Consider the following 17,672-nt stretch of genomic DNA (forward strand, 5'->3'; position numbering starts at 1 on the left):
CACTGTCCCCCTCCCCACCCCAAACCGTCCGACTGGGACATGGTGCACCCGTGCCAATCAGACTGCACTAGTGTAAATTGTGTCTGTACTAAGGGTTTGCACCAGTGCCTAAAACACCGGCGTGGCAGAGACCTTCAGCACCCAAAACAGCACTAGAACTGGGATCTCTTTCTAGCTCTGTCACGGACAGCCTGCGTGACCTTGGGCACGTCAATGTTTCTCCTCCCAACTTTCGTCTATTTACCCAGCTGCCCACTCACTGGGGTCTCCTCTCTCTCTCTCCAGAGCTGCTCACCCCTAAGGTCTGTGTGGGTGGCCCCAGGGCCAAGGTAGCTCAGCTCTGGAAGAGTCTCACAAGGGCGGCTGTGGAGTCTCTCTCTCTGGAAGTTTTTAAGAGCCGGGAGGACAAAGCTCTGTCGGAGATAATCTACCTGCACTTGGTCCTGCCTCGGCAGAGAGAGCTGGGCTTGCTGACGTCTTGAGGTCCTGGCCAGCCCTACGTTTCTATGGTGCGATGCAATCTATACGTAGAAAAACACAACCCACAGAATAAAACCCACCGCCGCCAGGCCAGGCAAGTGGGGGGAAAACCCCCAAGCCCCCCAGACCTCCTCGGCGCCGCGCGGGCCAGGTGTGGGTCAGCGGGGAAACCCGAGGGCGTTTCCCGTCGCCGTTGGGCCGAGGGACCGAGCGAGAAGAGGCCGCGCTGGCAGGGAAACGCACCCCCCGGCTGGCGCGCGGGGGGCAAGGGCGAAGTCGCAGGCGGGGGTCGTACGTTACCGCTGGCGGGACGGGGCCCAACGCTCGGGGCCCAGCCCGGTCGAGCGGACGAGGAGGGAGCAAGTGGGGGGGGGGATTTGGGGGATATTTTCTAGCCATCAGTTGGGGGGGGGGGACGGGTCACAAACCCCCCCTTTGACAAGAGGCGAGAAACCCCCCCGGAGCGGGCGGGGGGGGGATTTCACGGGGCCGCGGGGGGGGCCGTTTGAAGGGATTTTATGGGACTGCCCAGCACAGACAGGCACAAAGTGGCCCCCCCCCTTCACACGGGCCGCGGGGGGGGCAGTTTGAAGGGGCCCGGGGGGGGGCGGTGCCTGGACCAGGGAAGGGGGCAGCAGCGGGGGATGGGCGGGGGCAGCAGCGGGGGATGGGCGGGTGCCCCCCCCCCGCTTCTCCCAGGGACCAGAGACACTTCAACCCCCCCCCGCCCCCGCCCACTACGGAGGCCGAACCGGGACCAACCAGCGCAGGCCCCGCCCCCGGCCCGGCGGGGGGGTCTCGGCCCAGTTCCCCCCCCCCCCGAGGTGCGGCTCGGACCCCGCCCGGCTCTTACCGGCTCTGCGCCGCTGCAGCGGGCCCCGGAAGTGACGTACCCAGGGGGGCGGGCGGGCGGGGGGGGGAGGGGAGGGGAGGGGGGAAGGAGGAGGCACGTGACGGTTGCGGCCGTTAGGGCCGTTGGAGCGCGGCGCGCGCGCGCGGGGCTGTGAGGCGGCGCCGCCCCTTCCCCCCCCCCCGTTGGGGGCGGGGTTCTCCACAGCCCCGCCCCTTGCCCCGCCCGCCGCTCCCGGCCCCGCCCCTTGCCCCGCCCGCCGCTCCCGGGGAGCTCGGGGGACCCCTCCCCCCCACCGGGGCAGGGGGCGAACCGGGCCCGGCCCCTCCCCCACCCCCGGCAGGAGCCGCGGGGGCGGGGGGGGCGGGGACAGGCTCCTGCCCCTCCCCCCCCGCGGGGGGGCCGGCATTAACCCCTCCCTGCCCGGGGGGGGGAGGGGCAGCCCCTGGGCCGGAGCCCCCCCCCCGCCGCCCGAGGGGGGGGGAATTCCCAGACCCCGTTTCCTGGGAAGAAGGGGAGGAGAAGCCAGTTCCCACCTCTCCCTATTCCCGCCCGGGGCTGGGGGTGGGGGTGGGGCTGGGCTGCCCCCCCCCCGCCCGGGGACCAGCCCTGGGGGGTCCCCCCGCCCCCCATGACTCCTTCGGCTGGGCTCTGCCAAAGGGGGACCCGGCCTGGCCCCTGCGGGGGGACTCAGCCCTGCCCCCCCTTGCCCCCCGCGCCGGCTGCCGAGCCCTGGCCATGGCTTGCTCCCCGGGGACAGGGGCCCCGGAGCCCGCTCGGGAAGGGATCCTGGGCGGGAGAGAGGAGCAGAAACTCCCCAGGAGGGAGGGAACTTGGGGGGAGCTCGGTCTGGAGGTGGGAGAGGGCGGGAAACAGCCAGGGGGGACAAAAAGGAGGGGGCCCTTGCGCTTTCAGGGGCCGGTGGCTTTCGAGGCGGTGTATTTCACCGAGGAAGAGGGGGGCTCTGCTGGACCCCGCTCAGAGACGTCACGCAGGAGACCTGTGAGACGGTGGCCTCGCTGGGTAAGGGTTCCCGTCCCCGCGGTTCTTGGAAGGGGGAATGAGGAGTTCAGGTTCATGTCACCCCCACAATGCCACCTTAACTCTGCCCTGTCTCAGCAACGCCCCGCCACGGACACACGCACCCCAGCCCGGTGCCCTGCCCTGCCCCACAGCACTGGGAACAGAGCCCAGGCGCCGAGCAGCACAAAAGTCTCACACCTTGCTTGTTGCTGGGGTAACATCTGGGTGCGTGTGTGACGTGGGGAACAGAGGCAGCTTTCACTCAAACACGGAGCCTGTTCCACACGAACCACCACAGACGTGCAAAATATCCCTGTGTTCGAGAGAGCTTGGAGCCCTGGGCCTGGTGCAAGACCGGAGGCCTGAATCAAAGTGAGCAAAAGCCCGTGCTGTGAACCAAAGTCAGGCCCCGTCACAAAGCAGGTGCTTGCTTATGAGTTCACTGTCCGGTACGTGAGCTTGGCCAAGGCATGGCTAGCATTGCAAAAACCCAGGCATTCCTAAGTAGTATTAGGTACTGGCTATTCATGTAGCGACATCCTGTTCTCTCACCTTGAGCAACGCAGTCTGGCCCTGCTCATATCCATTCAGAAGTAAACCGCCACAAAGCTGCCTCGTTCTCCTCAGACATGCCCAGTTTGATTCAACCTTTCCACATAGGTCATGTTTAGTCATGGGAAAAGAAGGCCGAGAGGGAACCTGATATTAGTCTTCCTAGATGTTAAGGGCTGTTACAAAGAGGACGGTGATCAATTGCTGTCCATGTTCACAGGGGGAGGACAAGAAGTAATTGGCTTAATCTGCAGCCAGGGAGATTTAGGTTGAATATTAGGGAACAAAATTCTAACAATGAGGATAGATAAGTACTGGAATAGGTTACCAAGTAAACGATGGGATCCTCATCATTGAAGATGTTTTAGAACAGGTTAGGCCAAATTGTGAGGGATGGTCTAGGTATAATGGTCCTGCCTCAGCACAGAGGGATGGACTAGATGGCCTCTCAAGGTCCTTTCCAGCACCACGTTTCTGTGATTCGTAATCCTAGCCCTTCACTTGGAACATGTCACCCTGTGGAGAATCTGGGAATTTTTTTAGTAATACTGTTTTCTTAATAATATGCACAACTCAGCTTCCCATCTCCCTTTGCTTTGTTACCTATGGTGCAGATGTTGTCTGGAGTTTGGTGCCATGCAGGGCTAGCAGTAATGAGAAGGAGTTGGATCAGGAGCTCACGGAGCTGGACAAGTTGTTGGTGAAAGTAAAGGAAGGGTGGGTGTAGGGTAGTGGGTGCTCCAGGAAATTGGGATGGTTGCAATGGAAGGGAGGCAAGGGACTCTTTTTTTTGGCAGGGGCTCCTAGGAGTTAGGAGCAAGTTACACTTGGCATAGTTGCAGGGTGGGGTGCAAAGTGGTTGGGGAACAGGAAATTTGGGGAAACTGGTAGTGAGGAGGGATTTGGCAAGGGGCAGGAAGGAACGAACACAAGGAACGGGTACTCCTCAGGTTGCGTAAGGTGGGAAGAGCTGAGATTGGTGGGAAGGAGGAGGACTGGGTATCATAGCTACACCTCTGTCCCCTCCCAGGTCTCTCTAAGTACCTCCACCACCGTCCCCTAAGCTGTCAGGCCTCGTGCATCTCCTCTCCTGGAGTGGAATTCTGGAATACTCTTGCTCCGAGACAGGGCCCTGGGAGACAATAACCCATGTGTGAACTGTGCTTACCCAGCAGGCCAAGTTGAGTGCAAAGACCTTCAGGAGTCTGGGATCAGGAGTGCACAGTGACAAAACAGCCTTCTTCAAACGGCAGTCATGTTTGTTTTGCATAGGGAAAAAGCAAAAGAGAAATAAGGATTTTAAAAATTAGTTTTCACACATGCTTGTCTTACCTAAAGGCCCGCTATCCCCAGTGATCATCTAGGCAGACCTTCCTTCTTCACACACCCCTGCTCAGTCCACAAGTCTCTGTCTCACTTCTCCAACTAATTATCTGAGCAGCCATCCCTCTTTGTAGCGGGAGTCCCTTTTTAAACTGCCCCAATCCTTTTGATTTTCTTGGTCCCAGGCCTTGCCCTGGCTCGTCAAACCCCGTTCTGTAAGTGGCTTGGAGACAGGAGCTAGAATATTCAAAGCTAATAGTTCAGGCCTTGTCTCTTAACAAGGGACCACCAAGGTGTATCTCATCATGAACCATTTGCCTTTCCTTTCTGCTTGTTTTCCTTACAGCCCCCGCATTAAACTAAACCGAATTATTCACACAGTAAATATCCCAATATCCAGGTGATCATAAAATATTCACCAACACTGCAGAGCAGCTCCAACTCTGTCATGGGGGGGTTGGAGAAATTGGACCAAGGGACACCTGGGAAGCATGTGGAATGGGTCAGTGGGACATAGGGGAAGGGAGGTTTAGGGGATGTGGAGCTATGGGGGATCCCAGAACATAAACACAGAATCCCTGCCCGGACCATATTGATATAGAGCCTGCAGCCCCTTCTTACAACAGTCCAGTGTCACTTTATTTTACATATTTTTCATATTTTATTATTTTCACTCTTCTCCTCTCTCTATTGCTCAGTGCCTTCCCCCCGGCTCCTATGCATACGTCTCTTCCCTAAGACCTGTGAGGCAGCCACTTTTGATGCAATCTTATGTTCCTTGCACCGAAAATACGCTCCATCCCTGCCACAAATGTGTGCTTCCCTGTGATGTCCTAGGTTGGTAGGGAAATTTCTGGGTACTAAAAGGGTCTCACTTTTTCCACTCTCCATCTGCAGCATCCACAATCTGTCTTCCCTGCAGGTTCCTGGGATCTTTGACTTGGTCCCTCCTGAAGTCCCAGGGCCTGATTCTTTTTTTTCACATTCTCCTTTCCCAGAGGAATTAAAGGCTGTTGAGCCTTGTTGCAGGGCAAGCACTCCCTGTCCCCATTTGGGGCGGGATAAGGGCCGCTATAGGCAGAGTTTGCCTGACCACCCTTAGCTTCAGGGCATTGCGGCCTAGAAGTCAAGGTAACACGTCTCCTTGCTGGTGCCTCCCCGACTATCGTTGGTCTAGGTTGGAGGCTCGGACACCCTGGCTCGTGTCTGCGGGTAACTCGCTCCAGCAGTCAGCCCAGGTCCCTGAGGATCTCGGTCCCTGAGGATCTCAGTCCTTCAGCCTCATACCTCCAACTCATCGTTGGCCATGAGGGGAGTCCTCCATGAGGGAGATGGCTTCCGTGAGCGAGGTCAGGGGATGATGTTTTACCCACTCCTTCCCCCCAGTGGGGAGGATTTGTGCAATTTTTTCCAGCACCACCACCTTCTCCACCTGGGCCCCCGCAAGCTTCTCTGGCTCCAACCAGCATCAGCAGTAACCCTGGAGGTTCTGGGATTGTTTAGTCTGCAGAAGAGAAGAATGAGGGGGGATTTGATAGCTGCTTTCAGCTACCTGAAAGGGGGTTCCAAAGAGGATGGAGCTCGGCTGTTCTCAGTGGTAGTGGATGACAGAACGAGGACTAATGGTCTCAAGTTGCAGTGTGGGAGGTTTAGGTTGGATATTAGGAAAAACTTTTTCACTAGGAGGGTGGTGAAACACTGGAATGGGTTACCTAGGGAGATGGTTGAATCGCCTTCCTTAGAAGTTTTTAAGGTCAGGCTTGACAAAGCCCTGGCTGGGATGATTTAGTTGGGGTTGGTCCTGCTTTGAGCAGGGGGTTGGACTAGATGACCTCCTGAGGTCCCTTCCAACCCTGATATTCTATGATTCTATGAATCTAGGGTGACCCGATTTTATAGGGACAGTCCCGATATTTGGGGTTTTGTCTTTTATAGGCACCTATTTCTCTCCCCCACCCCCCATCCTGATTCTTCACACTTTCTATCTGGTTACCCTAGGTGAATCCCATGTTCCTTTCTGTAAACTCTGTAGTCCTATGACTCATGGGAATGTGTGTCCCTCGTACCGGGAGTGTCAGTCAGCTCAGGGTGTGGGGGATACTGGTGACCTCAGCTAACTATATCAGCGTAAAATCTACCCGGGCCTCATCCCCAGTAGGATTTTCTATGGAGTTAGGTAGCTCGCATTAGCTATCCGGATGTAAAAGCCCAACTATTCTTACAGTAACTACATTTCCCATGTCTAGTGTCCAGGGTTATCAAGCACATTTCCTTATGCCCTGACCCAGCCTCCATCTCCTAGTCAAAGCCAATCTGGAGCATCACATTTATACTCTTCCTCCCACTGCAAAGTGATTGTTAGAGCCGCAGAGTTCACCCTGTGGAACAGATCGTCTCATTCCCAGTTGCTCACGCGGTGCCCTGGGGTGTGCTGAGGATGTTTTGTACCTTTTTCCTCATTTAAAATATATTTAAATAAAAAGCAGGAGCAAGGTGGGGAAAAGTGTCGCTTCAGCCTCTGTGAAACCCGAAGGCGATGGGGTGATTCACAGGGATTCCCTCCTGCAGCATCGCCCCAGCAGCGTTCCCTTCTGTCTGACCCACTCAGAGTTTATCTTTTTCACATTCTGCCTCTCCACCTCCCAAACTGTCCCATGATGCAGTGTCCTTAGCTCTCAGAGGCTAATAGACTTAAAGTCGAGAAAGGACCATCATGATCATCTCGTAAGCCTCCTGCCCATTGCAGGCCACAGAACCTCCCCCACCCACTCCTGTATGCAACCTCTGGCTGAGCTCCTGAAGTCCTCAACCCATGATTTAAAGATTTCAAGTTACAGAGATTCCACAGTTAACTCTCATCCAAACCAGAAAGTTACCTATGCCCCATGCTACAGAGGAAGGCAACTCCACACCCCTAACCAGGGTCTCCACCACCAAACATGATGATCAGTTAGACCATGGACATGTGAGCAAGACCCACCAGCCAGAGAGCTGGGGAAAAATTCTCCACAGGAACTCAGAGTCGTCCCCCTCTAGTGTCCCATCTCTGGCCACTGGAAATGTTTGTAACAACAATCATGCGGGGGCCATGTGCCATTGTAGGCAATCTCATCATGCCATCTCCTCCATAAAAGTAGCAAGATCAGTCTTGAAACAAGTTAGGTTTTTTGCCCCCACTACTCCCCTTGTGAGGTTGTTTTACAACGTCACTCCTCTGGTGGTTAGAAATCTTGTAATTTCAAGCCTAAGTTTGTTGAGGGCCAGTTTATATCCATTTGTTCTTATTCCCACATTGGGCCCTAACTTAAATAGCTCCCTCCCTGGTGTTTATGCCTCTGATGTATTTATAGAGAGCAATCATCTTTCCAATCAGCCTTTGTTTTCTTAGGCTAAACAAGGCAAGCTCCTTTAGCTTCCTCTCATAAGGAAGGTTCTCCATTTCTCTGATCATCCTAGTAGCCTACCTTTATGCTTCAGAATCATGTTTTTATTTCTTTGATCCTAAATCAGACTACTTAGGGCTAGAGATGAAAATGGCACAGAGCTGGAAGGGGAATTTGAATGGATCCCAAACACAGTATGATCGTTCAGAGTTTAAATCCCAGTTCCCAACTAGTCACAAAGCCACTTCTGGGCTTTTGCCTGCTGAATTGGGATTGTTTGCAGGTGGAAATGTGGACTATTCCCATTATGATGATTCTAAGCCATACTAATAATGCTAATTAATCATGAGACTTTGCTGAGTGAAGCAGATTAGAGGAGAATTCAATGGGGCGATCTCCTGTCCTGATTCTGGGACATCAGATGTAACCTGCTCTGGAATTTCACTTTACATAAAACAAAGTGTCTTCTACCACTTCTTTATGGGTTTTTCCCCTTTTTGCTGAAGGCCACCTCATCACAGAATTGGATATTAGTTTGCCAGAATGTAGCTGAGATACACTGGAGACTTTGAGATGAATGACCATTTGCTGAAAGAGAGACAAGGTGGTTGAGTAATATTTTCTATTGGAGCAACTTCTGTTGGTCAGATAGACAAGCTTTTGCTCTTAGCCCTGGTCTAGATTACAGCGTTAGGTCGACTTAAGGCAGCTTACATCAACCTAACTCTGTAAATGTCTACACTAAAATGCAGCTCTTAGGTAAACTTAGGCTATGTCTATATTGGTCAATGATCAAAAAGCATTACAAGAAAATCATTGTTGCAGTGTTCACACTGTCTTCCTCTGTCAGCATAGCATGTCCACATGCAGGGCAGTCGTATCCACAGTGAGAGCAGTGCATCCCACAGTTCAGCTCTCCACCTTCTGCTGCTAGGTCCTGTGGGAAGGTGGAGTGGATTGCAGCACATTATGGGTCCAGGCTTAATGTCCCACGATGCATTGCTTTTCAGCCCAGCAGTCCATGTGCTTCCATCTTTGGTTTGGGGCATTTTTCAATGTCCCTTGTTTCTGCTCACCACGCTGTCTCTGTCTGAAGGAATAGGCCCTGCACTGCTCTCCAGTGCTCTCCTAGCTGTCAGTTGCATATCGTGAATGGCAGCGGAGTTAATCTTGAAGTTCTGAAATCAATGGGAATCTCAGTTGCCGGACGTGCTGTCTGACATGGATAGGATCAACATTAGATTACTTTTGGCATTCACAGAACAGCTGAACAAGGTGGAACATAGCTTCTGGGCTCGGGAAACTAGCATTGAGTGGTGGGATCGCATCATTTTGCAGGTCTGGGATGACGAGCAATGGCTGCAGAACTTTCAGATGAGGAAAGCCACCTTCCTGTGCTGAGCTCAACCCAGCCCTGCTGTGCAGTGAAGCCTAAATGAGAGCTGCCCTCTCCGTGGAGAAATGCATGGCAATCGCAGCGTGGAAGCTGACCACTCCAGACTGCTACCAGTCAGTCATGAATCAGTTTGGAGTCAGGAAGTCGACCATTGGGTCTGTGTTAACACAAGTATGCAGGGCCATTAATCACATCCTGCTGCAAAGGAATGTGACTCTGTCAACTACAGAAGGGTTAGAGCTCTGGTTGCTCTGCTTTTATTGACTGAGCATCCTTGGTGCCAACCAGAGCCACGTCTGGTCTCTCTCTTAGGCTAAGTCTACACTTAAAACACTACAATGGCACCAGACTTCAGAATAGACACACAGCACAGAAATGGGAGGGGTGATCTTGTCACTGTAGTTAATCCACCTCGCCGAGAGGTGGTAGCGAGGTAACAGAAGAACTCTTCCATTGATCTAACACTGTCTACACAATGGCATAGGTCGGCTTAACTATGTTGCTGCAGGGTGTGTGTGTGGGGTGTGTGGATTTTTCACATCCTGAGAGACATAGCTATGCCAGAGTAAATTCCCAGTGTAGACCAGCCCGTCTATCTCTCTTAGCATTTCAATGTATTCAGGAAACTGTGAGGGTAAAACACTGAATTCCACAAAGTTAATCTCTGCGCGCTTTCCAGAAGACCACAACATTCAGTTCACTGTCACAAGAGAGGGAGAATAAAGGCAACACTATGTTTATGATTGATTAAATAAAGTTTTAGAGATTAATTGTGTACATTAAAATTAATTACGGATTCCTCTAAAGAACGGCATACCATGAAATAAGAGAGACAAATCTGGTCAGTAAAGGCCAATTTCCAAAATGATTTCTAAAAACATTAATTTTCAACCTACCCTCGTAGGACATCTAGGCCTCTGCAGTGTACCTGCTCTGCATCCACCTTCCCACTGGATATGTTGTTCTTGGACATTCCCAGGCTCGGAAATCTGTGAAATTCAGACTATGAGCAGCAAACCTGGTTCCCCGCACCAGGAAGGATTTGGGAGTTTTCTTCCTTTCACTTTACAGTCACACGGAGACAGTTTTACAAAAAGCCAAACCCTCCCCTCCTCAGCCAGCCAAGGAGCTGGGGGAGATGTTACAGGCAGTAGAGACCTTGGAAACAAAAAACATCAGAGATAGCTTGTGCCTCCCCTTACGATGGGGGCATAGTCTAAAGGGGACGACACGTGACACCCCTATGTCACCCCAGTGACCTCCCCCCACCCTGTAATGCTGAGCTGTCCTCACCCCATGTTACCTGTGTGTGTGGCAGGGGGCCCTGTCCTCTCCCTGTGTCTCACACACACACACACACACACACGTTTGGCCTCTCGCTGGCAGCTGGATAGGAAGCATGATGGAGCCGCTTCTGCCTGAGACCTGAGAGCCTGGCTGGGAGGCGGCAGCAACCTGTTCCCTGCCCGGGCTCGGCTCCCAAGCACAGGGGCCGAGTATGCTGGGGGGGGCAGGTGCCCACTGCCATCCCAGCTGCTGGGGATAGGGGCAGAGCGAACCAGAGCCCCTGACAGCTGGGATGGTGGTGGTGGTGGGCCACCCCCGCCTGGGCCCTGCTGCTGGGACAAGGGCCAAGCCAGCCACAGGGCCCCATTCACCCACAGCGTGCTCATCCCCTGTCCCTGGCAGCCAAGCCCATAAAGGGAGCAGGCTGCCACTGACTCTCAGGCAGACGTGGCTCTGTCCCGTTCCCTGCCTGGCGGCTCGGGAGAGCTGCTGCCCATGCCGGATGGGAGGCTCAGGGAGAGGACAGAGCCCCGCTCCCTCTCTGCCCCTGGAAAGCCAATCTGGGTGGGACGGGCACTTGACCCTCTAGACCACCCCTGCACGCATCGCCTCTGAATAACCCGTCCGCAATGTAGCCAAGTAGTTGAAGCGATGATCTGCTAATTTAGTGCCATACTGGCTGGCCACGTTTCTTCTCCCATCTCTCCCCAACAACCATCTCCCTCCTTTAGTTCAGTGACAGCCCCCCACTCATTGCTTCCTTCACACAAAGGGTAGGCCTACCTATAAGCACCTCACCAATGCAGCCATGCCACTGCAGTGCTTCTGTGAAAACTTTTATTGATGGGAGGGCTTCTCCCGCCAGCTTAGCTTCTCCACCTCCCCAAGCTATGTTGATGGGAGAGGCCCTCCTGCTGGCACAGCACTATCTACACCAGGGGGTAGGTCAGTCTCGCTGCATTGCCCAGGAGGGGGTACATTTTTCACACCCCTCAGCAAAGTAGTTACACCGACCTAATTTTGTAGCGTAGACCAGTCCAAAGATTCACACACACACCTTGGGAGTAAAACTTCACCTGCTTCTCGGCGTTCCAGAATTCAAACGCAAGGAAAGTGGCTCTTTTGTTTACACTGGGGTTTGAGTCCTCCTTTGTTCTCCATGTCTGAGAACGAAAATCGTAAACCAGCCTTTGAAATAACAAATGCAGCAGGGCGTGTTATTGCCACTGTTCCAAAGCAGACAGACCAATGGAAAAATGCCACTGAGTCCAGGGGAATACTTCACTGCATTTTTACCATTTCCACTTACTAACCTTCCTCCCCAGCTTGCAGGGTCCCAGAGTCCAGTACTGAGCCTGAGCCGAGACAAATACCTGTAACTTTACAGCCCAAGCCGTATGACCCTGATTCATCTGACATGGGCCAGCCGTGGGTGTTTCATTACAGTGTAGACGTACCCTAACATTATGTCTACGCTGCGATTAAAACACCCAGGGCACCTGACTCAAAGCCCGGGGCAGCTGACTCAGGCTTATGGGGCTGCAGGGCTATAAAATTATCGTGCAGACGTATGGGCTTGAGCCCAACCTCTGAGACCCCACGAGGGGTGAAGGTTTCCGAACCCAGGCTTCAGCAGGAACACCAATATCTGCACCCCAGTTTTGAGCCCCACAGCTTGAGCTCTAGGAGCCCACGTCAGGTGACCCAGGCCAGCCCTGCTGCCATCTTTATCCCGGGAGAGAGGGACTCTACGGGTACGTCTCCATTGCAATGCTCAAATGCTCCATTGCAATGCTCAATGCTCAAAGCAGCACCGTGGAAGCCCCCTATTCACCACTGTCGTATAAGGATGACATGGTTTGTACGAAGTCGGCCTGGTGAGGTATCAGTTCAAAAGTCGTGATCTGTTGAACGTTAATACCTGGTTGGATGGTGTGTGCTAGCCTTGTCTGGGAAGTGATGAAGTTTTGCTCTGGGTGCGTTACTGAAATAAGTTATGAGGTTGGGAAATGCCCACCACCAGCCTTTCACGTGCAACAGTGGAGAAGCCAGGCTCACTGCTGGCCCATCCAAGGTATCCACGCTCCCAAGGACTCTCCCAGGAACCGTATACAATGCAGACTTCTCCGAGATAGCCCGAGACAATGGACACTGTTTGACTCATAACGTAGCAAAGCAGCTTCCTAGCAAGTTGGAAGAAACTATGAAAGAGGGGAAGAGACATCATGACTTGGCCTCTCTCCCCCACAACTCAACACTTGGAGGACAAAGACTGAACTAAAATAATTCAGAGATCAGAAGAGAATAATAATAATACATTCAAATCAAAGTCCCCAAACAGACTAGTATTGGTTTTCCAGCAGAAAATTTTCCATCTGGGGAATTTTGTTTTCCCAGTCAGACCTTGCCAAGGGAAGCGGAGAGAAAATGTTTGACTTGCCTCCTTCAGAACAGCTTGGCCTAGACACTCTAGCTTTGGGTCACTGTTGTGGTCTTGCTGAGGATGGGGGCATTTTAATAATTTGAGGAGGCCACAAGGTGTTTGGGGGAGATTATGAGGATGTTACCTTTTGAGATAAAAACTAAGAAATAGAGGACTAAAGAATTCTTTTAGAAATCTGGTATTTAGACATTTTATTTAAACCCCGGGGGGGGGGGGGGGCAGAAGAGGGCAGGGTCTGAGTTCCTGAAACAGTTTTTGTTTGCAGGAAGCAACTTGGTTTGGTCTGTCATTGAACCAAAGGGGGATGTTTGTTTGTTAAGGAGGGGAGAAGACTAAATGCATCCGATGAGGATGGGATTCGAACCCATGCGTGCAGAGCACAATGGATTAGCAGTCCATCGCCTTAACCACTCGGCCACCTCATCTGAGCTGAGGAAGGGACAGGAGGAGAAATCGAAGGCCAGCAGAGTCTTTAAATACTAAGTGGAAGCAGGGTCTGAATGAGCTCCCCCCTCACATCTAGTGAGGAGCTGGGGGAAAGACTTCAGGAACAGACCGAGTTTGCAGAGACCCGCTTACTCCGCCTAGGTACACAGCATGATGCGGCGGCTTTGCCAAAAGGACCAGTTTTGGCTGGGGCTGGGTTACAAACCACATGAGTTGAGTGAAATGTTATTATCTTTCCTGGATGAGTAAAGGGCGGCAGAACACACCTAGTCCTTCCTGATGGAGGGGCTACGTGGGTGAGGAATACCTTTTATTGGACTGCATAGAAGTGATTGAGGGCGTCACCCTAAACCAGTGGTCCTCAAACTTTTCACATTGTGCCCTCTTATCCGTGTCTGCAGCCCCTCAGCAGCCACGGTCGAGAACCGGGGCTGGGAGTGGGGCCGTGGCTTCCTGCAGAGAGGGGTGTGGACAGGGATAAGGGAGTCGAGGCAGGGCCAGGAGTCTGGGGGCAGGGTTTGGGCAGAGCTGGGGGCAGAGTGGGGCTGCTCTCCACGCTCCATGGGGGCTGGCTAGTGCTCAGAGGTGCCCCCATGAACGTTCCTCTGTGCCTCCCTAGGAGGCATGCCCCACATTTTGGGGACCACTGCCCTAAACTGAACCCAACTCGCTAAGCAGGGGCTAGTGATGCGGAAGCCACACCCCTTCTGCCTGCGACCTGCCCCCTTCCACGTCTTCCACCCACGGCCTCATCCACTGTGTGATAATGTGGAAGCTCTTGAAGCCCCCAAACCACTTCTGCCACCAAGATCAGGCATGGAGTCCATTCCCCCCCCCCCAGTGCCTTATGCTATTAGCTGTATTGGTGGGGGGGTAGCTCAGTGTTGGGCACACGCTTTGCACATATGCCTTAGTGTAATAATTCTGCAGATGAACTGTTCTAAGATTATCACTATTTTTGGGCAAGGCTCCCTGACATTTATGGGATGGGATCTTATCTAGCGAGGGAAATCTTAAGATGGGATCTTATCCAGCTAGGGAAATCTAAGATGTTTATACCACAATCAGCTACATGGTCAGTGGACGTTCATCGCCTGATACACGGGACATCAAGAGCCTTGTGATGCTCTTGGGAAAGGAGTTTTATGAATATTTTTAAAAGGTTCCCCTCACCCAAAAATTGCGCTAGACTCTCCAGTTAGGTCATATTGAAAATGGTTATTAATGGGGGGCCTCTAAAGTGAGTGTCAGACTCATGCTACCGCAATAGCTGAACCGTGGTACGCAGGGGAATGGTGTGGAGGGTCCCTGGGGACAGAGAGGAGCTGAAGTCCCTCAGCGTTAGGGGAAGTAGGCAATGTGGAGTGAAAAGGCTTCACACCCTGCACAGATGGGGCTGCGGGAATCGGCGTCTACCGGGGGCTGAGGGCTGGGATGGGGCTGCATGGGCAGTAGAGCGGGAGGCAGGTTGGGACCGAGGAACCCGGGGAACATTTCAATCCTTAACAACACAAAAGAGAGAAATGCTCCCGAGTCTCTCCTGGGGAATTAACATTTCTTTGCAGAATGCTCAAGGTTTTAACAGACATGAGTGAACCCAAAGGGCCACACGATGGTGCCAGAAGCTAAATATGTGTAATGACCCAGCCACTCCCAGTCTCGTTACACATATTGACTCTATTTCCCCAAGTATCCTCACACCTTCTTGTCAACTGTCTAAATGGAACATCTTGATTATCACGACAAAAGTTTTTTTCTCCAGCTGATAATAGCTCATCTTAATTAATTTGCCTCTTACAGTTTGTATGGCAACTTCCTCCTTCTCTGTTTGTGTCTATCTCTCTCTTCTTACTATATGTTCCATTCTGTGCATCCGATGAAATGAGCTGTAGCCCACGAAAGCTGATGCTCAAATAAATGTGTTAGTCTCTAAGATGCCACAAGTCCTCCTGTTCTTTTTGCGGATACAGACTAACACGGCTGCTGCTCTGAAACATGCCCCCACGGTTAATGAACTAATGGATATAAACCGGCCAGCAACCAGTTTAACCTTGAAATGAGATGAAGGTTTCTAACCACCAGAGGAATGAAGTTCTGGAACAGCCTCCCAAGGGGAGCAGTGGGGGCAAAAAAACCTAACTGGCTTCAAGCCTGAGCTTGGTAAGTTTATGGAGGGGATGGTATGAGGGGACTGCCTACAGCGGTGTGTGGCTGATCTGTGATTGCTAGCAGCAAATATCTCCAACAGCCAGATGGGACAATAGGTGGGGAGGGCTCAGAGTTACTGCAGAGACGTCTTTCCCAGGTGCCTTCCCCGTGTGTCTTGTCCGCATGCTTAGGGTCTAACTGATCGCCATATTTGGGGCTGGGAAGGAGTTTTCCCCAAGAGTAGATTGACAGAGACCCTGGGGGGGTTTCGCCTTCCTCTGCAGCATGGGGCATGGGTCACTTGCACATTTAAACCAGTGTAAATGGTGGATTCTCTGTAACTTCATGTCTTTAAACCATGATTTGAGGATGTCAGTAACTCAAGCAGAGTTTAGGGGTCTATTACAGGAGTGGGTGGGTGGGGTCCTTTGGCCTGCATGGTGCAGGAGGTTGGACCAGATGATCATGCTGGTTCCTTCTGACCTTAAAGGCTCTAAGTCTAAACAGGAGAGGGAAGTAAAGGAAAAATTAAAAAAAAATAAACCAAACATTGTAATACAAGGATGACTTCAACAGCCCCTTTCTTCCTCCACTGGGGGTCGAATGACCTGCTGGGATTTGGGACATTAATTCTCTCTTTCCATTGATAAACTGATACAATGTGACAGAAATTAAACCAATTCCCGGCCAAGAAAAGAGCATGTCCTTGCATTGGCCGGGAATTGAACCTGGGTCAACTGCTTGGAAGGCAGCTATGCTCACCACTATACCACCAATGCCTCTGGGGAGAGTGTCTCCTACATGCCACTTATGCCAAATGACTCACGCCCGCAGCACTCAGGAGCTGGCCGGACAGGCTGGAGGCGGCCTGTCAGCTGGGAGCGGAGACGGGCTCCCAGCGTGACGGACAGATGGGGACACGGGGTCCACACCCCAGCCTGCGGTAGCGTCCACCCCACCTCTGCCCTCTGAGACGGGCGATGAAAATCCAGGACCAGAATGGCAAATTTCACCGCAGAAGGAAGGAGAGAGCTCTTTCTAAAGCACCTTGGGAGTTGGTTCCTGCTACGCACAGGAGGGTTTGCTGCTGCTGACGATTCCCGGGTGGCGGGGCTCAGGCTTTTGGCTTCAGCCCCAGGCCCCAGCAAGTCTAACGCCAGCCCTGGTGACCCCCTGATAACAGGGTCACGACCTACGTTCCCTCTAAACTGCACAGCGGCCTATTAAGCCCCGCACAGGGGCTCAGGGCTGCGGCAGGGAGAGAGGCCTTTCCCCCAGCGCGGACCTGCCGCAGTGGGGAGAGGTGTCCCTCCCCAGCGGCCACAGTGTGGCCCTGCCCCGGACATGCCACTGACGAGGGAGAGGAGCCCTTCCCCAGCCTGGCCCAGCCCCGCGGGAGCTCCCACCCCCCCGGAAGAATCATAGAAGATCAGGGTTGGAAGGGCCCTCAGGAGGCATCTAGTCCCACCCCCTGCTCAAAGCAGGACCAATCCCCAATTTTTGCCCCAGATCCCTAAATGGCCCCCTCGAGGATTGAACTCACAACCCTGGGTTTAGCAGGCCAATGCAGGCACCTCTCCCCTGGCCCCGAGCTGCTGAAGTGAGAGATGGCTGTTGGGGCGGGGGGGGGCGGGGGGAGGAGAGTCTGCGGCCTGCATCCCAAACCCCTCATCCCTAGCCCCACCCCAGCCCAGCCCTCAGCCCCCTCCTGCACCCTGAACCTCTCATCCCTGGCTCCACCCCAGAGCCCACCCCCCAAACCAGAGCCCTCACATCCCTGTACGCCAACCCTCTGCCCCAGCCCTGAGCCCCCTCCCACACTGCGAAGCCCTCGGCCCCAGCGCCGCCCTATGGCTTTTGTTAGGTGCACCACTATGACGCTCATCTGTCACACATCCCCTCCACACTGGTGCACCTAACAAAAATTCATGGAGGTAAAAAATTAGCAGGAACGCTGGTCCTGACCCACTTTGGGGTCCTGACCCACCGTGTGAGAACCGCTGCTCTGTGCTGATGGGAGAGAGCTTTCCTGTCCGTGTAGTTCATCCACTTCCCCAAGAGACGGTAGCTATGTCAGTGGGAGAAGCCATGTCGGTGGGCGTGTAAGTGGTGGTGTTTACCAACTTCTATGAAGTTTCCTCAAACCCCATTTTTAAAACCACTTGTGGCCTGGGAATGGCAAAGGGGCTCGCTGAAGCAGGGTCTGTCCTTCAAACTCCTGGAGCTCACTGACTCCGGCATAGCATTGTTGTGGGGGGATAGCTCCGTGGTAAGGTGTTTGATGGCAGATCAAGTGGTCCTTGATTCAAATCCAAGTGCCCTTTGATAAGCCTTAACAAA

The 17,672-nt window shown here is 53.3% G+C and overlaps 1 protein-coding gene and 2 non-coding genes across 5 annotated transcripts in view; all 3 read right to left on the reverse strand.

Moving 5' to 3' along the window:
- The window catches only part of LOC140904195 (uncharacterized), a 48,308-nt gene extending 46,926 nt beyond the window's left edge, over nt 1–1,382 (reverse strand). The window contains exons 1-2 of one of the 3 annotated variants that reach the window (XM_073326550.2): nt 1,334–1,382; nt 432–521 (exon numbers count right to left, since the gene is read on the reverse strand). The gene's annotated coding sequence lies outside the window, so the exon portion shown is untranslated. The other 2 variants (XM_073326549.2, XM_073326551.2) reach the window with 2 other exon arrangements.
- Nucleotides 1,383–13,080: 11,698 nt separating this feature from the next.
- Nucleotides 13,081–13,162, reverse strand: TRNAS-GCU (transfer RNA serine (anticodon GCU)). Its single transcript has one exon. It is a non-coding gene; the product is annotated as a tRNA-Ser (tRNA).
- A 2,877-nt stretch (nt 13,163–16,039) lies between these two features.
- Nucleotides 16,040–16,111, reverse strand: TRNAG-UCC (transfer RNA glycine (anticodon UCC)). Its single transcript has one exon. It is a non-coding gene; the product is annotated as a tRNA-Gly (tRNA).
- Between the last annotated feature and the right edge of the window lie 1,561 nt (nt 16,112–17,672).

Source organism: Lepidochelys kempii, chromosome 28 (genome assembly GCF_965140285.1).
Source record: "Lepidochelys kempii isolate rLepKem1 chromosome 28, rLepKem1.hap1, whole genome shotgun sequence".
NCBI lineage: Eukaryota > Metazoa > Chordata > Testudines > Cheloniidae > Lepidochelys > Lepidochelys kempii.